This window comes from Triticum aestivum, chromosome 4D, assembly GCF_018294505.1.
Source record: "Triticum aestivum cultivar Chinese Spring chromosome 4D, IWGSC CS RefSeq v2.1, whole genome shotgun sequence".
NCBI classification, from domain to species: domain Eukaryota; kingdom Viridiplantae; phylum Streptophyta; class Magnoliopsida; order Poales; family Poaceae; genus Triticum; species Triticum aestivum.
This window is the reverse complement of record NC_057805.1, coordinates 171,473,515-171,489,811: the sequence shown is the minus strand read 5'-3', so window position 1 is coordinate 171,489,811 and position 16,297 is coordinate 171,473,515.

The window sequence follows — 16,297 nt, the reverse complement described above, 5'->3', positions numbered from 1 at the left end:
GACATGCCTGGTTTTTAAATTCTAGTATATCCAAAACTCGTCTGAAATTCATGAAACTTGACATGCTATCATGGAGCGGCATCGACATGCCGTGGTACAAATTTTGTCCCATTTGGGGGAGGTTTGGGTATATGCTTCTCACAAACCGGAGCTTCTCACAACAAGCATGATGGTTTTCGGTAGGGAACGTCCCACCTTTAGGGACGAAACGATATCCATTGCCTCTTAGTGCTTTCAATTTTTTTTTCTCGTGTCAACATAGAACAACAGGAGTGTTGTGTGAATTTTTGTGATTTTTCGGGGTTAGTTTGGACATTTTTGTGCATTAACTGAGTTTTCAATGCATTTATGTGCATAATTCAAATCTGAACTATATGCACATGCTCCAGAGCATATAAACTGGTTGAAAAATCTAATATGTGTCCTTGGGTGCATGCTTAGGTCCCATGCAAGAAATGGGAATGAATTTCGAACAGCAGGGCACCGTTGATTGTCGGCAAAACATTGAGATGCCTGGTTTTTAAATTCTAGTAAATCCAAAACTCGTCTGAAATTCATGAAACTTGACCTGCTATCATGGAGCGGTATCTACATGCCGTGGTACAAATTTTGTCCCATTTGGGGCAGGTTTGGGTATATGCTTCTCACAAACCGGAGCTTCTCACAGCAAGCATGATGGTTTTCGGTAGGGAACGTCCCACCTTTAGGGACGAAACGATATCCATTGCCTCTTAGTGCTTTCAATTTATTTTCTCATGTCAACATAGAACAACAGGAGTGTTGTGTGAATTTTTGTGATTTTTCGGGGTTAGTTTGGACATTTTTGTGCATTAACTGAGTTTTCAATGCATTTATGTGCATAATTCAAATTTGAAGTATATGCACATGCTCCAGTGCATATAAACTGGTTGAAAAATCAAATATGTGTCCTTGGGTGCATGCTTAGGTCCCATGCAAGAAATGGGAATGAATTTCGAACAGCAGGGCACCGTTGATTGTCGTCAAAACATTGAGATGCCTGGTTTTTAAATTCTAGTAAATCCAAAACTCGTCTGAAATTCATGAAACTTGACCTGCTATCATGGAGCGGCATCGACATGCCGTGGTACAAATTTTGTCCCATTTGGGGGAGGTTTGGGTATATGCTTCTCACAAACCGGAGCTTCTCACAACAAGCATGATGGTTTTCGGTAGGGAACGTCCCACCTTTAGGGACGAAACGATATCCATTGCCTCTTAGTGCTTTCAAATTTTTTTTCTCGTGTCAACATAGAACAACAGGAGTGTTGTGTGAATTTTTGTGATTTTTCGGGGTTAGTTTGGACATTTTTGTGCATTAACTGAGTTTTCAATGCATTTATGTGCATAATTCAAATCTGAACTATATGCACATGCTCCAGAGCATATAAACTGGTTGAAAAATCTAATATGTGTCCTTGGGTGCATGCTTAGGTCCCATGCAAGAAATGGGAATGAATTTCGAACAGCAGGGCACCGTTGATTGTCGGCAAAACATTGAGATGCCTGGTTTTTAAATTCTAGTAAATCCAAAACTCGTCTGAAATTCATGAAACTTGACCTGCTATCATGGAGCGGTATCTACATGCCGTGGTACAAATTTTGTCCCATTTGGGGCAGGTTTGGGTATATGCTTCTCACAAACCGGAGCTTCTCACAGCAAGCATGATGGTTTTCGGTAGGGAACGTCCCACCTTTAGGGGCGAAACGATATCCATTGCCTCTAGTGCTTTCAATTTATTTTCTCATGTCAACATAGAACAACAGGAGTGTTGTGTGAATTTTTGTGATTTTTCGGGGTTAGTTTGGACATTTTTATGCATTAACTGAGTTTTCAATGCATTTATGTGCATAATTGAAATTTGAACTACATGCACATGCTCCAGTGCATATAAACTGGTTGAAAAATCAAATATGTGTCCTCGGGTGCATGCTTAGGTCCCATGCAAGAAAGGGAATGAATTTCGAACAGCAGGGCGCCGTTGATTGTCGGCAAAACATTGAGATGCCTGGTTTTTAAATTCTTGTAAATCCAAAACTTGTCTGAAATTCATGAAACTTGACATGCTATCATGGAGCGGTATCTACATGCCGTGGTACAAATTTTGTCCCATTTGGGGTAGGTTTGGCTATATGCTTCTCACAAACCGGAGCTTCTCACAACAAGCATGATGGTTATCGGTAGGGAACCTCCCACCTTTGGGGAAGAAACGATATCCATTGCCTCTTATTGCTTTCAATTTTTTTTCTCGTGTCAACATAGAACAACTTGAGTTTTGTTTTGTGATTTTTCTGGGTTAGTTTGGACATTTTTATGCATTAACTGAGTTTTCAATGCATTTATGTGCATAATTGAAATTTGAACTACATGCACATGCTCCAGTGCATATAAACTGGTTGAAAAATCAAATATGTGTCCTCGGGTGCATGCTTAGGTCCCATGCAATAAATGGGAATGAATTTCGAACAGCAGGGCACCGTTGATTGTCGGCAAAACATTGAGATGCCTGGTTTTTAAATTCTAGTAAATCCAAAACTCGTCTGAAATTCATGAAACTTGACATGCTATCATGGAGCGGTATCTACATGCCGTGGTACAAATTTTGTCCCATTTGGGGTAGGTTTGGGTATATGCTTCTCACAAACCGGAGCTTCTCACAACAAGCATGGTGGTTATCGGTAGGTAACCTCCCACCTTTGGGGAAGAAACGATATCCATTGCCTCTTATTGCTTTCAAATTTTTTTCTCGTGTCAACATAGAACAACTTGAGTTCTGTTTGAATTTTTGTTATTTTTCAGGGTTCGGTTGGGCATTTTTATGCATTAACTGAGTTTTCAATGCAGTTATGTGCATAATTGAAATTTGAACTACATGCACATGCTCCAGTGCATATAAACTGGTTGAAAAATCAAATATGTGTCCTCGGTTGCATGCTTAGGTCCCATGCAAGAAATGGCAATGAATTTCGAACAGCAGGGCACCGTTGATTGTCGGCAAAACATTGAGATGCCTGGTTTTTAAATTATAGTAAATCCAAAACTCGTCTGAAATTCATGAAACTTGACATGCTATCAGGGAGCGGTATCTACATGTCGTGGTACAAATATTGTCCCATTTGGGGCAGGTTCGGGTATATGCTTCTCACAAACCGGAGCTTCTCACAACAATCATGATGGTTTTCGGTAGGGAACGTCCCACCTTTAGGGACGAAACGATATCCATTGCCTCTTACCGCTTTCAATTTTTTTTCTCGTGTCAACATAGAACAACTGGAGTGTTGTGTGAATTTTTGTTATTTTTCGGGGTTAGTTTGGAAATTTTTATGCATTAATTGAGTTTTCAATGCATTTATGTGCATAATTGAAATTTGAACTACATGCACATGCTCCAGTGCATATTAACTAGTTTGAAAATCAAATCTGTGTCCTCGGGTGCTTGCTTAGGTCCCATGCAAGAAATGGGAATGAATTTCGAACAGCAGGGCACCAAAACATTGAGATGCCTGGTTTTCAAATTCTAGTAAATCCAAAACTCGTCTGAAATTCATTAAACTTAGCATGCTATCATGCAGCGACATGAATTTGCCGTGGTACAAATTTTGTCCCATTTCGAGCAGGTTTGGGTATATGCTTCTCACGAACCAGAGCTTCTCACAACAAGCATGATGGTTTTCGGTAGGGAACGTCCCACCTTTAGGGACGAAACGGTATCCATTGCCTCTTATTGCTTTCAATTTTTTTCTCGTGTCAACATAGCACAACAGGAGTGTTGTGTGAATTTTTGTGATTTTTCGGGGTTAGTTTGGACATTTTTATGCATTAACTGAGTTTTCAATGCATTTATGTGCATAATTGAAATTTGAACTACATGCACATGCTCCAGTGCATATAAACTGGTTGAAAAATCAAATATGTGTCCTCGGGTGCATGCTTAGGTCCCATGCAAGAAATGGGAATGAATTTCGAACAGCAGGGCACCGTTTATTGTCGGCAAAACATTGAGATGCCTGGTTTTTAAATTCTAGTAAATCCAAAACTCGTCTGAAATTCATGAAACTTGACATGCTGTCATGGAGCGGTATCTACATGCCGTGGTACAAATTTTGTCCCATTTGGGGCAGGTTTGGGTATATGCTTCTCACAAACCGGAGCTTCTCACAACAAGCATGATGGTTATCGGTAGGGAACCTCCCACCTTTGGGGAAGAAACGATATCCATTGCCTCTTACTGCTTTCAATTTTTTTTCTTGTGTCAACATAGAACAACTTGAGTTTTGTGTGAATTTTTGTGATTTTTCGGGGTTCGTTTGGACATTTTTATGCATTAACTGAGTTTTCCATGCATTTATGTGCATAATTCAAATTTGAACTACATGCACATGCTCAAGTGCATATAAATTGGTTGAAAAACGAAATCTGTGTATTCGGGTGCATGCTTAGGTCTCATGCAAGAAATGGGATTGAATTTCCAACACCAGGGCACCATTGATTGCCGGCAAAACATTGAGATGCCAGGTTTTTAAATTCTAGTAAATCCAAAACTCGTCTGAAATTCATGAAACTTGACATGCTATCATGGAGCGGTATCTACATGCCGTGGTACAAATATTGTCCCATTTGGGGCAGGTTTGGGTATATGCTTCTCACAAACCGGAGCTTCTCACAACAATCATGATAGTTTTCGGTAGGGAACGTCCCACCTTTAGGGACGAAACGATATCCATTGCCTCTTAGCGCTTTCCATTTTTTTCTCGTGTCAACATAGGACAACTGGAGTGTTGTGTGAATTTTTGTTATTTTTCGGGGTTAGTTTGGAGATTTTTATGCATTAATTGAGTTTTCAATGCATTTATGTGCATAATTGAAATTTGAACTACATGCACATGCTCCAGTGCATATAAACTAGTATAAAAATCAAATCTGTGTCCTCGGGTGCATGCTTAGGTCCCATGCAAGAAATGGGAATGAATTTCGAACAGCAGGGCACCGCTGATTGTCGGCAAAACATTGAGATGCCTGGTTTTCAAATTCTAGTAAATCCAAAACTCGTCTGAAATTCATTAAACTTGCCATGCTATCATGGAGCGACATCAACATGCCGTGGTACAAATTTTGTCCCATTTGGAGCACGTTTGGGTATATGCTTCTCATGAACCAGAGCTTCTCACAACAAGCATGATGGTTTTCGGTAGGGAACGTCCCACCTTTAGGGACGGAACGATATCCATTGCCTCTTATTGCTTTCAATTTTTTTCTCGTGTCAACATAGAACAACAGGAGTTTTGTGTGAATTTTTGTGATTTTTCGGGGTTTGTTTGGACATTTTTATGCATTAACTGGGTTTTCAATGCATTTATGTGCATAATTCAAATTTGAACTATATGCACATGCTCCAGTGCATATAAACTGGTTGAAAATTCAAATCTGTGTCCTCGGGTGCATGCTTTGGTCCCATGCAAGAAATGGGAATGAATTTCGAACACCAGGGCATCGTTGATTGCCGGCAAAGCATTGACATGCCTGGTTTTTAAATTCTAGTAAATCCAAAACTCGTCTGAAATTCATGAAACTTTAGATGCTATCATGGAGCGGCATCGACATGCCGTGGTACAAATTTTGTCCCATTTGGGAGAGGTTTGGGTATATGCTTCTCACAAACCGGAGCTTCTCACAACAAGCATGATGGTTTTCGGTAGGGAATGTCCCACCTTTAGGGACGAAACGATATCCATTGCCTCTTAGTGCTTTCAATTTTTTTCTCGTGTCAACATAGAACAACAGGAGTGTTGTGTGAATTTTTGTGATTTTTCGGGGTTAGTTTGGACATTTTTGTGCATTAACTGAGTTTTCAATGCATTTATGTGCATAATTCAAATTTGAACAATATGCACATGCTCCAGTGCATATAAACTGGTTGAAAAATCAAATATGTGTCCTTGGGTGCATGCTTAGGTACCATGCAAGAAATGGGAATGAATTTCGAACAGCAGGGCACCGTTGATTGTCGGCAAAACATTGAGATGCCTGGTTTTTAAATTCTAGTAAATCCAAAACTCGTCTGAAATTCATGAAACTTGACCTGCTATCATGGAGCTGTATCTACATGCCGTGGTACAAATTTTGTCCCGTATATGCTTCTCACAAACCGGAGCTTCTCACAGCAAGCATGATGGTTTTCGGTAGGGAACGTCCCACCTTTAGGGACGAAACGATATCCATTGCCTCTTAGTGCTTTCAATTTTTTTTCTCGTGTCAACATAGAACAACAGGAGTGTTGTGTGAATTTTTGTGATTTTTCGGGGTTAGTTTGGACATTTTTGTGCATTAACTGAGTTTTCAATGCATTTATGTGCATAATTCAAATTTGAACAATATGCACATGCTCCAGTGCATATAAACTGGTTGAAAAATCAAATCTGTGTCCTTGGGTGCATGCTTAGGTACCATGCAAGAAATGGGAATGAATTTCGAACAGCAGGGCACCGTTGATTGTCGGCAAAACATTGAGATGCCTGGTTTTTAAATTCTAGTAAATCCAAAACTCGTCTGAAATTCATGAAACTTGACCTGCTATCATGGAGCTGTATCTACATGCCGTGGTACAAATTTTGTCCCGTATATGCTTCTCACAAACCGGAGCTTCTCACAGCAAGCATGATGGTTTTCGGTAGGGAACGTCCCACCTTTAGGGACGAAACGATATCCATTGCCTCTTAGTGCTTTCAATTTTTTTTCTCGTGTCAACATAGAACAACAGGAGTGTTGTGTGAATTTTTGTGATTTTTCGGGGTTAGTTTGGAAATTTTTATGCATTAATTGAGTTTTCAATTCATTTATGTGCATAATTCAAAATTGAACTACATGCACATGCTCCAGTGCATATAAACTGGTTTAAAAATCAAATATGTGTCCTCGGGTGCATGCTTAGGTCCCATGCAAGAAATGGGAATGAATTTCGAACAGCAGGGCACCGTTGATTGTCGGCAAAACATTGAGATGCCTGGTTTTTAAATTCTAGTAAATCCAAAACCCGTCTGAAATTCATGAAACTTGACATGCTATCATGGAGCGGTATCTACATGCCGTGGTACAAATTTTGTCCCATTTGGGGCAGGTTTGGGTATATGCTTCTGACGAACCAGAGCTTCTCACAACAAGCATGATGGTTTTCGGTAGGGAACGCCCCACCTTTAGGGACGAAACGATATCCATTGCCTCTTATTGCTTTCAATTTTTTTCTCGTGTCAACATAGAACAACAGGAGTGTTGTGTGAATTTTTGTGATTTTTCGGGGTTCGTTTGGACATTTTTATGCATTAACTGAGTTTTCAATGCATTTATTTGCATAATTAAAATTTGAACTATATCCACATGCTCCAGTGCATATAAACTGGTTGAAAAATCAAATATGTGTCCTTGGGTGCATGCTTAGGTCCCATGCAAGAAATGGGAATGAATTTCGAACAGCAGGGCACCGTTGATTGCCGGCAAAACATTGAGATGCCTGGTTTTTAAATTCTAGTAAATCCAAAACCCGTCTGAAATTCATGAAACTTGACATGCTATCATGGAGCGGTATCTACATGCCGTGGTACAAATTTTGTCCCATTTGGGGTACGTTTGGGTATATGCTTCTCACAAACCGGAGCTTCTCACAACAAGCATGATGGTTATCGGTAGGGAACCTCCCACCTTTGGGGAAGAAACGATATCCATTGCCTCTTATTGCTTTCAATTTTTTTTCGCGTGTCAACATAGAACAACTTGAGTTTTGTGTGAATTTTTGTGATTTTTCGGGGTTCGTTTGGACATTTTTATGCATTAACTGAGTTTTCAATGCATTTATGTGGATAATTCAAATTTGAACTATATGCACATGCTCTAGTGCATATAAACTGGTTGAAAAATCAAATCTTGTCCTCAAGTGCATGCTTTGGTCCCATGCAAGAAATGGGAATGAATTTCAAACACCAGGGCATCGTTGATTGCCGGGAAAGCATTGACATGCCTGTTTTTTAAATTCTAGTAAATCCAAAACTCGTCTGAAATTCATGAAACTTGACATGCTATCATGGAGCGGCATCGACATGCCGTGGTACAAATTTTGTCCCATTTGGGGGAGGTTTGGGTATATGCTTCTCACAAACCGGAGCTTCTCACAACAAGCATGATGGTTTTCGGTAGGGAACGTCCCACCTTTAGGGACGAAACGATATCCATTGCCTCTTAGTGCTTTCAATTTTTTTTCTCGTGTCAACATAGAACAATAGGAGTGTTGTGTGAATTTTTGTGATTTTTCGGGGTTAGTTTGGACATTTTTGTGCATTAACGGAGTTTTCAATGCATTTATATGCATAATTCAAATTTAAATATATGCACATGCTCCAGTGCATATAAACTGGTTGAAAAATCAAATATGTGTCCTTGGGTGCATGCTTAGGTCCCATGCAAGAAATGGGAATGAATTTCGAACAGCAGGGCACCGTTGATTGTCGGCAAAACATTGAGATGCCTGGTTTTTAAATTCTAGTAAATCCAAAACTCGTCTGAAATTCATGAAACTTGACCTGCTATCATGGAGCGGTATCTACATGCCGTGGTACAAATTTTGTCCCATTTGGGGCAGGTTTGGGTATATGCTTCTCACGAACCAGAGCTTCTCACAACAAGCATGATGGTTTTCGGTAGGGAACGTCCCACCTTTAGGGACGAAACGATATCCATTGCCTCTTATTGCTTTCAATTTTTTTTCTCATGTCAACATAGAACAACTGGAGTGTTGTGTGAATTTTTGTGATTTTTCGGGGTTAGTTTGGACATTTTTGTGCATTAACTGAGTTTTCAATGCATTTATGTGCATAATTCAAATTTAAATATATGCACATGCTCCAGTGCATATAAACTGGTTGAAAAACCAAATCTGTGTCCTTGGGTGCATGCTTAGGTCCCATGCAAGAAATGGGAATGAATTTCGAACAGCAGGGCACCGTTGATTGTCGGCAAAACATTGAGATGCCTGGTTTTTAAATTCTAGTAAATCCAAAACTCGTCTGAAATTCATGAAACTTGACCTGCTATCATGGAGCGGTATCTACATGCCGTGGTACAAATTTTGTCCCATTTGGGGCAGGTTTGGGTATATGCTTCTCACAAACCGGAGCTTCTCACAGCAAACATGATGGTTTTCGGTAGGGAACGTCCCACCTTTAGGGACGAAACGATATCCATTGCCTCTTAGTGCTTTCAATTTTTTTTCTCGTGTCAACATAGAACAACAGGAGTGTTGTGTGAATTTTTGTGATTTTTCGGCGTTAGTTTGGACATTTTTATGCATTAACTGAGTTTTCAATGCATTTATGTGCATAATTGAAATTTGAACTACATGCACATGCTCCAGTGCATATAAACTGGTTGAAAAATCAAATATGTGTCCTCGGGTGCATGCTTAGGTCCCATGCAAGAAATGGGAATGAATTTCGAACAGCAGGGCACCGTTGATTGTCGGCAAAACATTGAGATGCCTGGTTTTTAAATTCTAGTAAATCCAAAACTCGTCTGAAATTCATGAAACTTGACATGCTATCATGGAGCGGTATCTACATGCCTTGGTACAAATTTTGTCCCATTTCGGGTAGGTTTGGGTATATGCTTCTCACAAATCGGAGCTTCTCACAACAAGCATGATGGTTATCGGTAGGGAACCTCCCACCTTTGGGGAAGAAACGATATCCATTGCCTCTTATTGCTTTCAATTTTTTTTCTGGTGTCAACATAGAACAACTTGAGTTTTGTGTGAATTTTTGTGATTTTTCGGGGTTCGTTTGGACATTTTTATGCATTAACTGAGTTTTCAATGCATTTATGTGCATAATTCAAATTTGAACTACATGCACATGCTCCAGTGCATATAAATTGGTTGAAAAACCAAATCTGTGTATTCGGGTGCATGCTTAGGTCTCATGCAAGAAATGGGAATGAATTTCGAACACCAGGGCACCATTGATTGCCGGCAAAACATTGAGATGCCAGGTTTTTAAATTCTAGTAAATCCAAAACTCGTCTGAAATTCATGAAACTTGACATGCTATCATGGAGCGGTATCTACATGCCATGGTACAAATTTTGTCCCATTTGGGGCAGGTTTGGGTATAGGCTTCTCACAAACCGGAGCTTCTCACAACAATCATGATAGTTTTCGGTAGGGAACGTCCCACCTTTAGGGACGAAACGATATCCATTGCCTCTTAGTGCTTTCAATTTTTTTTCTCGTGTCAACATAGAACAACTGGAGTGTTGTGCGAATTTTTGTTATTTTTCGGGGTTAGTTTGGACATTTTTATGCATTAATTGAGTTTTCAATGCATTTATGTGCATAATTCAAAATTGAACTACATGCACATGCTCCAGTGCATATAAACTGGTTTAAAAATCAAATATGTGTCCTCGGGTGCATGCTTAGGTCCCATGCAAGAAATGGAAATGAATTTCGAACAGCAGGGCACCGTTGATTATCGGCAAAACATTGACATGCCTGGTTTTGAAATTCTAGTAAATCCAAAACTCGTCTGAAATTCATTAAACTTGGCATGCTATCATGGAGCGACATCAACATGCCGTGGTACAAATTTTGTCCCATTTGGGGCAGGTTTGGGTATATGCTTCTGACGAACCAGAGCTTCTCACAACAAGCATGATGGTTTTCGGTAGGGAACGCCCCACCTTTAGGGACGAAACGATATCCATTGCCTCTTATTGCTTTCAATTTTTTTCTCGTGTCAACATAGAACAACAGGAGTGTTGTGTGAATTTTTGTGATTTTTCGGGGTTCGTTTGGACATTTTTATGCATTAACTGAGTTTTCAATGCATTTATTTGCATAATTAAAATTTGAACTATATCCACATGCTCCAGTGCATATAAACTGGTTGAAAAATCAAATATGTGTCCTTGGGTGCATGCTTAGGTCCCATGCAAGAAATGGGAATGAATTTCGAACAGCAGGGCACCGTTGATTGCCGGCAAAACATTGAGATGCCTGGTTTTTAAATTCTAGTAAATCCAAAACCCGTCTGAAATTCATGAAACTTGACATGCTATCATGGAGCGGCATCAACATGCCGTGGTACAAATTTTGTCCCATTTGGGGCATGTTTGGGTAAATGCTTCTCATAAACCGGAGCTTCTCACAACAAGCATGATGGTTTTCCGTAGGGAACGTCCCACCTTTAGGGACGAAACGATATCCATTGCCTCCTAGTGCTTTCAATTTTTTTTCTCGTGTCAACATAGAACAACAGGAGGGTTGTGTGAATTTTTGTGATTTTTTGGGGTTAGTTTGGATATTTTCATGCATTAACTGAGTTTTCAATGCATTTATGTACATAATTCAAATTGGAACTACATGCACATGGTCCAGTGCATATAAACTGGTTGAAAAATCAAATATGTGTCCTCGGGTGCATGCTTAGGTCCCATGCAAGAAATGGGAATGAATTTCGAACAGCAGGGCACCGTTGATTGTCGGGAAAACATTGAGATGCCTGGTTTTAAATTCTAGTAAATCCAAAACTTGTCTGAAATTCATTAAACTTGGCATGCTATCATGGAGCGACATCAACATGCCGTGGTACAAATTTTGTCCCATTTGGGGCAGGTTTGGGTATATGCTTCTCACGAACCAGAGCTTCTCACAACAAGCATGATGGTTTTCGGTAGGGAACGTCCCACCTTTAGGGACGAAACGATATCCATTGCCTCTTATTGCTTTCAATTTTTTTTCTCGTGTCAACATAGAACAACAGGAGGGTTGTGTGAATTTTTGTGATTTTTTGGGGTTAGTTTGGATATTTTCATGCATTAACTGAGTTTTCAATGCATTTATGTACATAATTCAAATTGGAACTACATGCACATGGTCCAGTGCATATAAACTGGTTGAAAAATCAAATATGTGTCCTCGGGTGCATGCTTAGGTCCCATGCAAGAAATGGGAATGAATTTCGAACAGCAGGGCACCGTTGATTGTCGGGAAAACATTGAGATGCCTGGTTTTAAATTCTAGTAAATCCAAAACTTGTCTGAAATTCATTAAACTTGGCATGCTATCATGGAGCGACATCAACATTCCGTGGTACAAATTTTGTCCCATTTGGGGCAGGTTTGGGTATATGCTTCTCACGAACCAGAGCTTCTCACAACAAGCATGATGGTTTTTGGTAGGGAACGCCCCACCTTTAGGGACGAAACGATATCCATTTCCTCTTATTGCTTTCAATTTTTTTCTCGTGTCAACATAGAACAACAGGAGTGTTGAGTGAATTTTTGGGATTGTTTGGGGTTCGTTTGGACATTTTTATGCATTAACTGAGTTTTCAATGCATTTATTTGCATAATTCAAATTTGAACTATATGCACATGCTCCAGTGCATATAAACTGGTTGAAATATCAAATTTGTGTCCTCGGGTGCATGCTTTGGTCCCATGCAAGAAATGGGAATGAATTTCGAACACCAGGGCATCGTTGATTGCCGGCAAAGCATTGACATGCCTGGTTTTTAAATTCTAGTAAATCCAAAACTCGTCTGAAATTCATGAAACTTGACATGCTATCATGGAGCGCCATCAACATGCCGTGGTACAAATTTTGTCCCATTTGGGGCTGGTTTGGGTATATGCTTCTCATAAACCGGAGCTTCTCACAACAAGCATGATGGTTTTCAGTAGGGAACGTCCCACCTTTAGGGACGAAACGATATCCATTGCCTCTTAGTGCTTTCAATTTTTTTTCTCGTGTCAACATAGAACAACAGGAGGGTTGTGTGAATTTTTGTGATTTTTCTGGGTTAGTTTGGAAATTTTTATGCATTAACTGAGTTTTCAATGCATTCAAGTGCATGATTCAAATTTGAACTACATGCACATGCTCCAGTGCATATAAATTGGTTGAAAAACCAAATCTGTCTATTCGGGTGCATGCTTAGGTCTCATGCAGGAAATGGGAATGAATTTCGAACACCAGGGCACCATTGATTGCCGGCAAAACATTGAGATGCCAGGTTTTCAAATTCTAGTAAATCCAAAACTCGTCTGAAATTCAAGAAACTTGACATGCTATCATGGAGCGGTATCTACATCCCGTGGTACAAATTTTGTCCCATTTGGGGCAGGTTTGGGTATATGCTTCTCACGAACCAGAGCTTCTCACAACAAGCATGATGGTTTTTGGTAGGGAACGCCCCACCTTTAGGGACGAAACGATATCCATTTCCTCTTATTGCTTTCAATTTTTTTCTCGTGTCAACATAGAACAACAGGAGTGTTGAGTGAATTTTTGGGATTTTTTGGGGTTCGTTTGGACATTTTTATGCATTAACTGAGTTTTCAATGCATTTATTTGCATAATTCAAATTTGAACTATATGCACATGCTCCAGTGCATATAAACTGGTCGAAATATCAAATTTGTGTCCTCGGGTGCATGCTTTGGTCCCATGCAAGAAATGGGAATGAATTTCGAACACCAGGGCATCGTTGATTCCGGCAAAGCATTGACATGCCTGGTTTTTAAATTGTAGTAAATCCAAAACTCGTCTGAAATTCATGAAACTTGACATGCTATCATGGAGCGGCATCAACATGCCGTGGTACAAATTTTGTCCCATTTGGGGCTGGTTTGGGTATATGCTTCTCATAAACCGGAGCTTCTCACAACAAGCATGATGGTTTTCGGTAGGGAACGTCCCACCTTTAGGGACGAAACGATATCCATTGCCTCTTAGTGCTTTCAAATTTTTTTCTCGTGTCAACATAGAACAACAGGAGGGTTGTGTGAATTTCTGTGATTTTTCGGGGTTAGTTTGGAACTTTTTATGCATTAACTGAGTTTTCAACGCATTCAAGTGCATGATTCAAATTTGAACTACATGCACATGCTCCAGTGCATATAAATTGGTTGAAAAACCAAATCTGTCTATTCGGGTGCATGCTTAGGTCTCATGCAGGAAATGGGAATGAATTTTGAACACCAGGGCACCATTGATTGCCGGCAAAACATTGAGATGCCAGGTTTTCAAATTCTAGTAAATCCAAAACTCATCTGAAATTCAAGAAACTTGACATGCTATCATGGAGCGGTATCTACATCCCCTGGTACAAATTTTGTCCCATTTGGGGCAGGTTTGGGTATATGCTTCTCACGAACCAGAGCTTCTCACAACAAGCATGATGGTTTTCGGTAGGGAACATCCCACCTTTAGGGACGAAACGATATCCATTGCCTCGTATTGCTTTCAATTTTTTTCTCGTGTCAACATAGAACAACAGAAGTGTTGTGTGAATTTTTGTGATTTTTCGGGGTTCGTTTGGACATTTTTATGCATTAACTGAGTTTTCAATGCATTTATGTGAATAATTCAAATTTGAACTATATGCACATGCTCCAGTGCATATAAACTGGTTGAAAAATCAAATCTGTGTCCTCGGGTGCATGCTTTGGTCCCATGCAAGAAATGGGAATGAATTTCGAACACCAGGGCATCGTTGATTGCCGGCAAAGCATTGACATGCCTGGTTTTTAAATTCTAGTAAATCCAAAACTCGTCTGAAATTCATGAAACTTGACATGCTATCATGGAGCGGCATCAACATGCCGTGGTACAAATTTTGTCCCATTTGGGGCTGGTTTGGGTATATGCTTCTCATAAACCAGAGCTTCTCACAACAAGCATGATGGTTTTCGGTAGGGAACGTCCCACCTTTAGGGACGAAACGATATCCATTGCCTCTTATTTCTTTCAATTTTTTTCTCGTGTCAACATAGAACAATAGGAGTGTTGTGTGATTTTTTGTGATTTTTCGGGGTTAGTTTGGACATTTTTGTGCATTAACTGAGTTTTCAATGCATTTATGTGCATAATTCAAATTTGAACTATATGCACGTGCTCCAGTGCATATAAACTGGTTGAAAAATCAAATATGTGTCCTTGGGTGCATGCTTAGGTCCCATGCAAGAAGTGGGAATGAATTTCGAACAGCAGGGCGCCGTTGATTGCCGGCAAAACATTGAGATGCCTAGTTTTTAAATTCTAGTAAATCCAAAACTCGTCTGAAATTCATGAAACTTGCCATGCTATCATGGAGCGGCATCAACATGCCGTGGTACAAATTTTGTCGCATTTGGGGCAGGTTTGTGTATATGCTTCTCATAAACCGGAGCTTCTCACAACAAGCATGATGGTTTTCGGTAGGGAATGTCCCACCTTTAGGGACGAAACGATATCCATTGCCTCTTAGTGCTTTCAATTTTTTTTCTCGTGTCAACATAGAACAACAGGAGGGTTGTGTGAATTTTTGTGATTTTTCAGGGTTAGTTTGGAAATTTTTATGCATTAACTGAGTTTTCAATGCATTCAAGTGCATGATTCAAATTTGAACTACATGCACATGCTCCAGTGCATATAAATTGGTTGAAAAACCAAATCTGTCTATTCGGGTGCATGCTTAGGTCTCATTCAAGAAATGGGAATGAATTTCGAACACCAGGGCACCATTGATTGCCGGCAAAACATTGAGATGCCACGTTTTCAAATTCTAGTAAATCCAAAACTCGTCTGAAATTCAAGAAACTTGACATGCTATCATGGAGCGGTATCTACATCCCGTGGTACAAATTTTGTCCCATTTGGGGCAGGTTTGGGTATATGCTTCTCACGAACCAGAGCTTCTCACAACAAGCATGATGGTTTTTGGTAGGGAACGCCCCACCTTTAGGGACGAAACGATATCCATATCCTCTTATTGCTTTCAATTTTTTTCTCGTGTCAACATAGAACAACAGGAGTGTTGAGTGAATTTTTGGGATTTTTTGGGGTTCGTTTGGACATTTTTATGCATTAACTAAGTTTTCAATGCATTTATTTGCATAATTCAAATTTGAACTATATGCACATGCTCCAGTGCATATAAACTTGTTGAAATATCAAATTTGTGTCCTCGGGTGCATGCTTTGGTCCCATGCAAGAAATGGGAATGAATTTCGAACACCAGGGCATCGTTGATTGCCGGCAAAGCATTGACATGCCTGGTTTTTAAATTCTAGTAAATCCAAAACTCGTCTGAAATTCATGAAACTTGACATGCTATCATGGAGCGGCATCAACATGCCGTGGTACAAATTTTGTCCCATTTGGGGCTGGTTTGGGTATATGCTTCTCATAAACCAGAGCTTCTCACAACAAGCATGATGGTTTTCGGTAGGGAACGTCCCACCTTTAGGGACGAA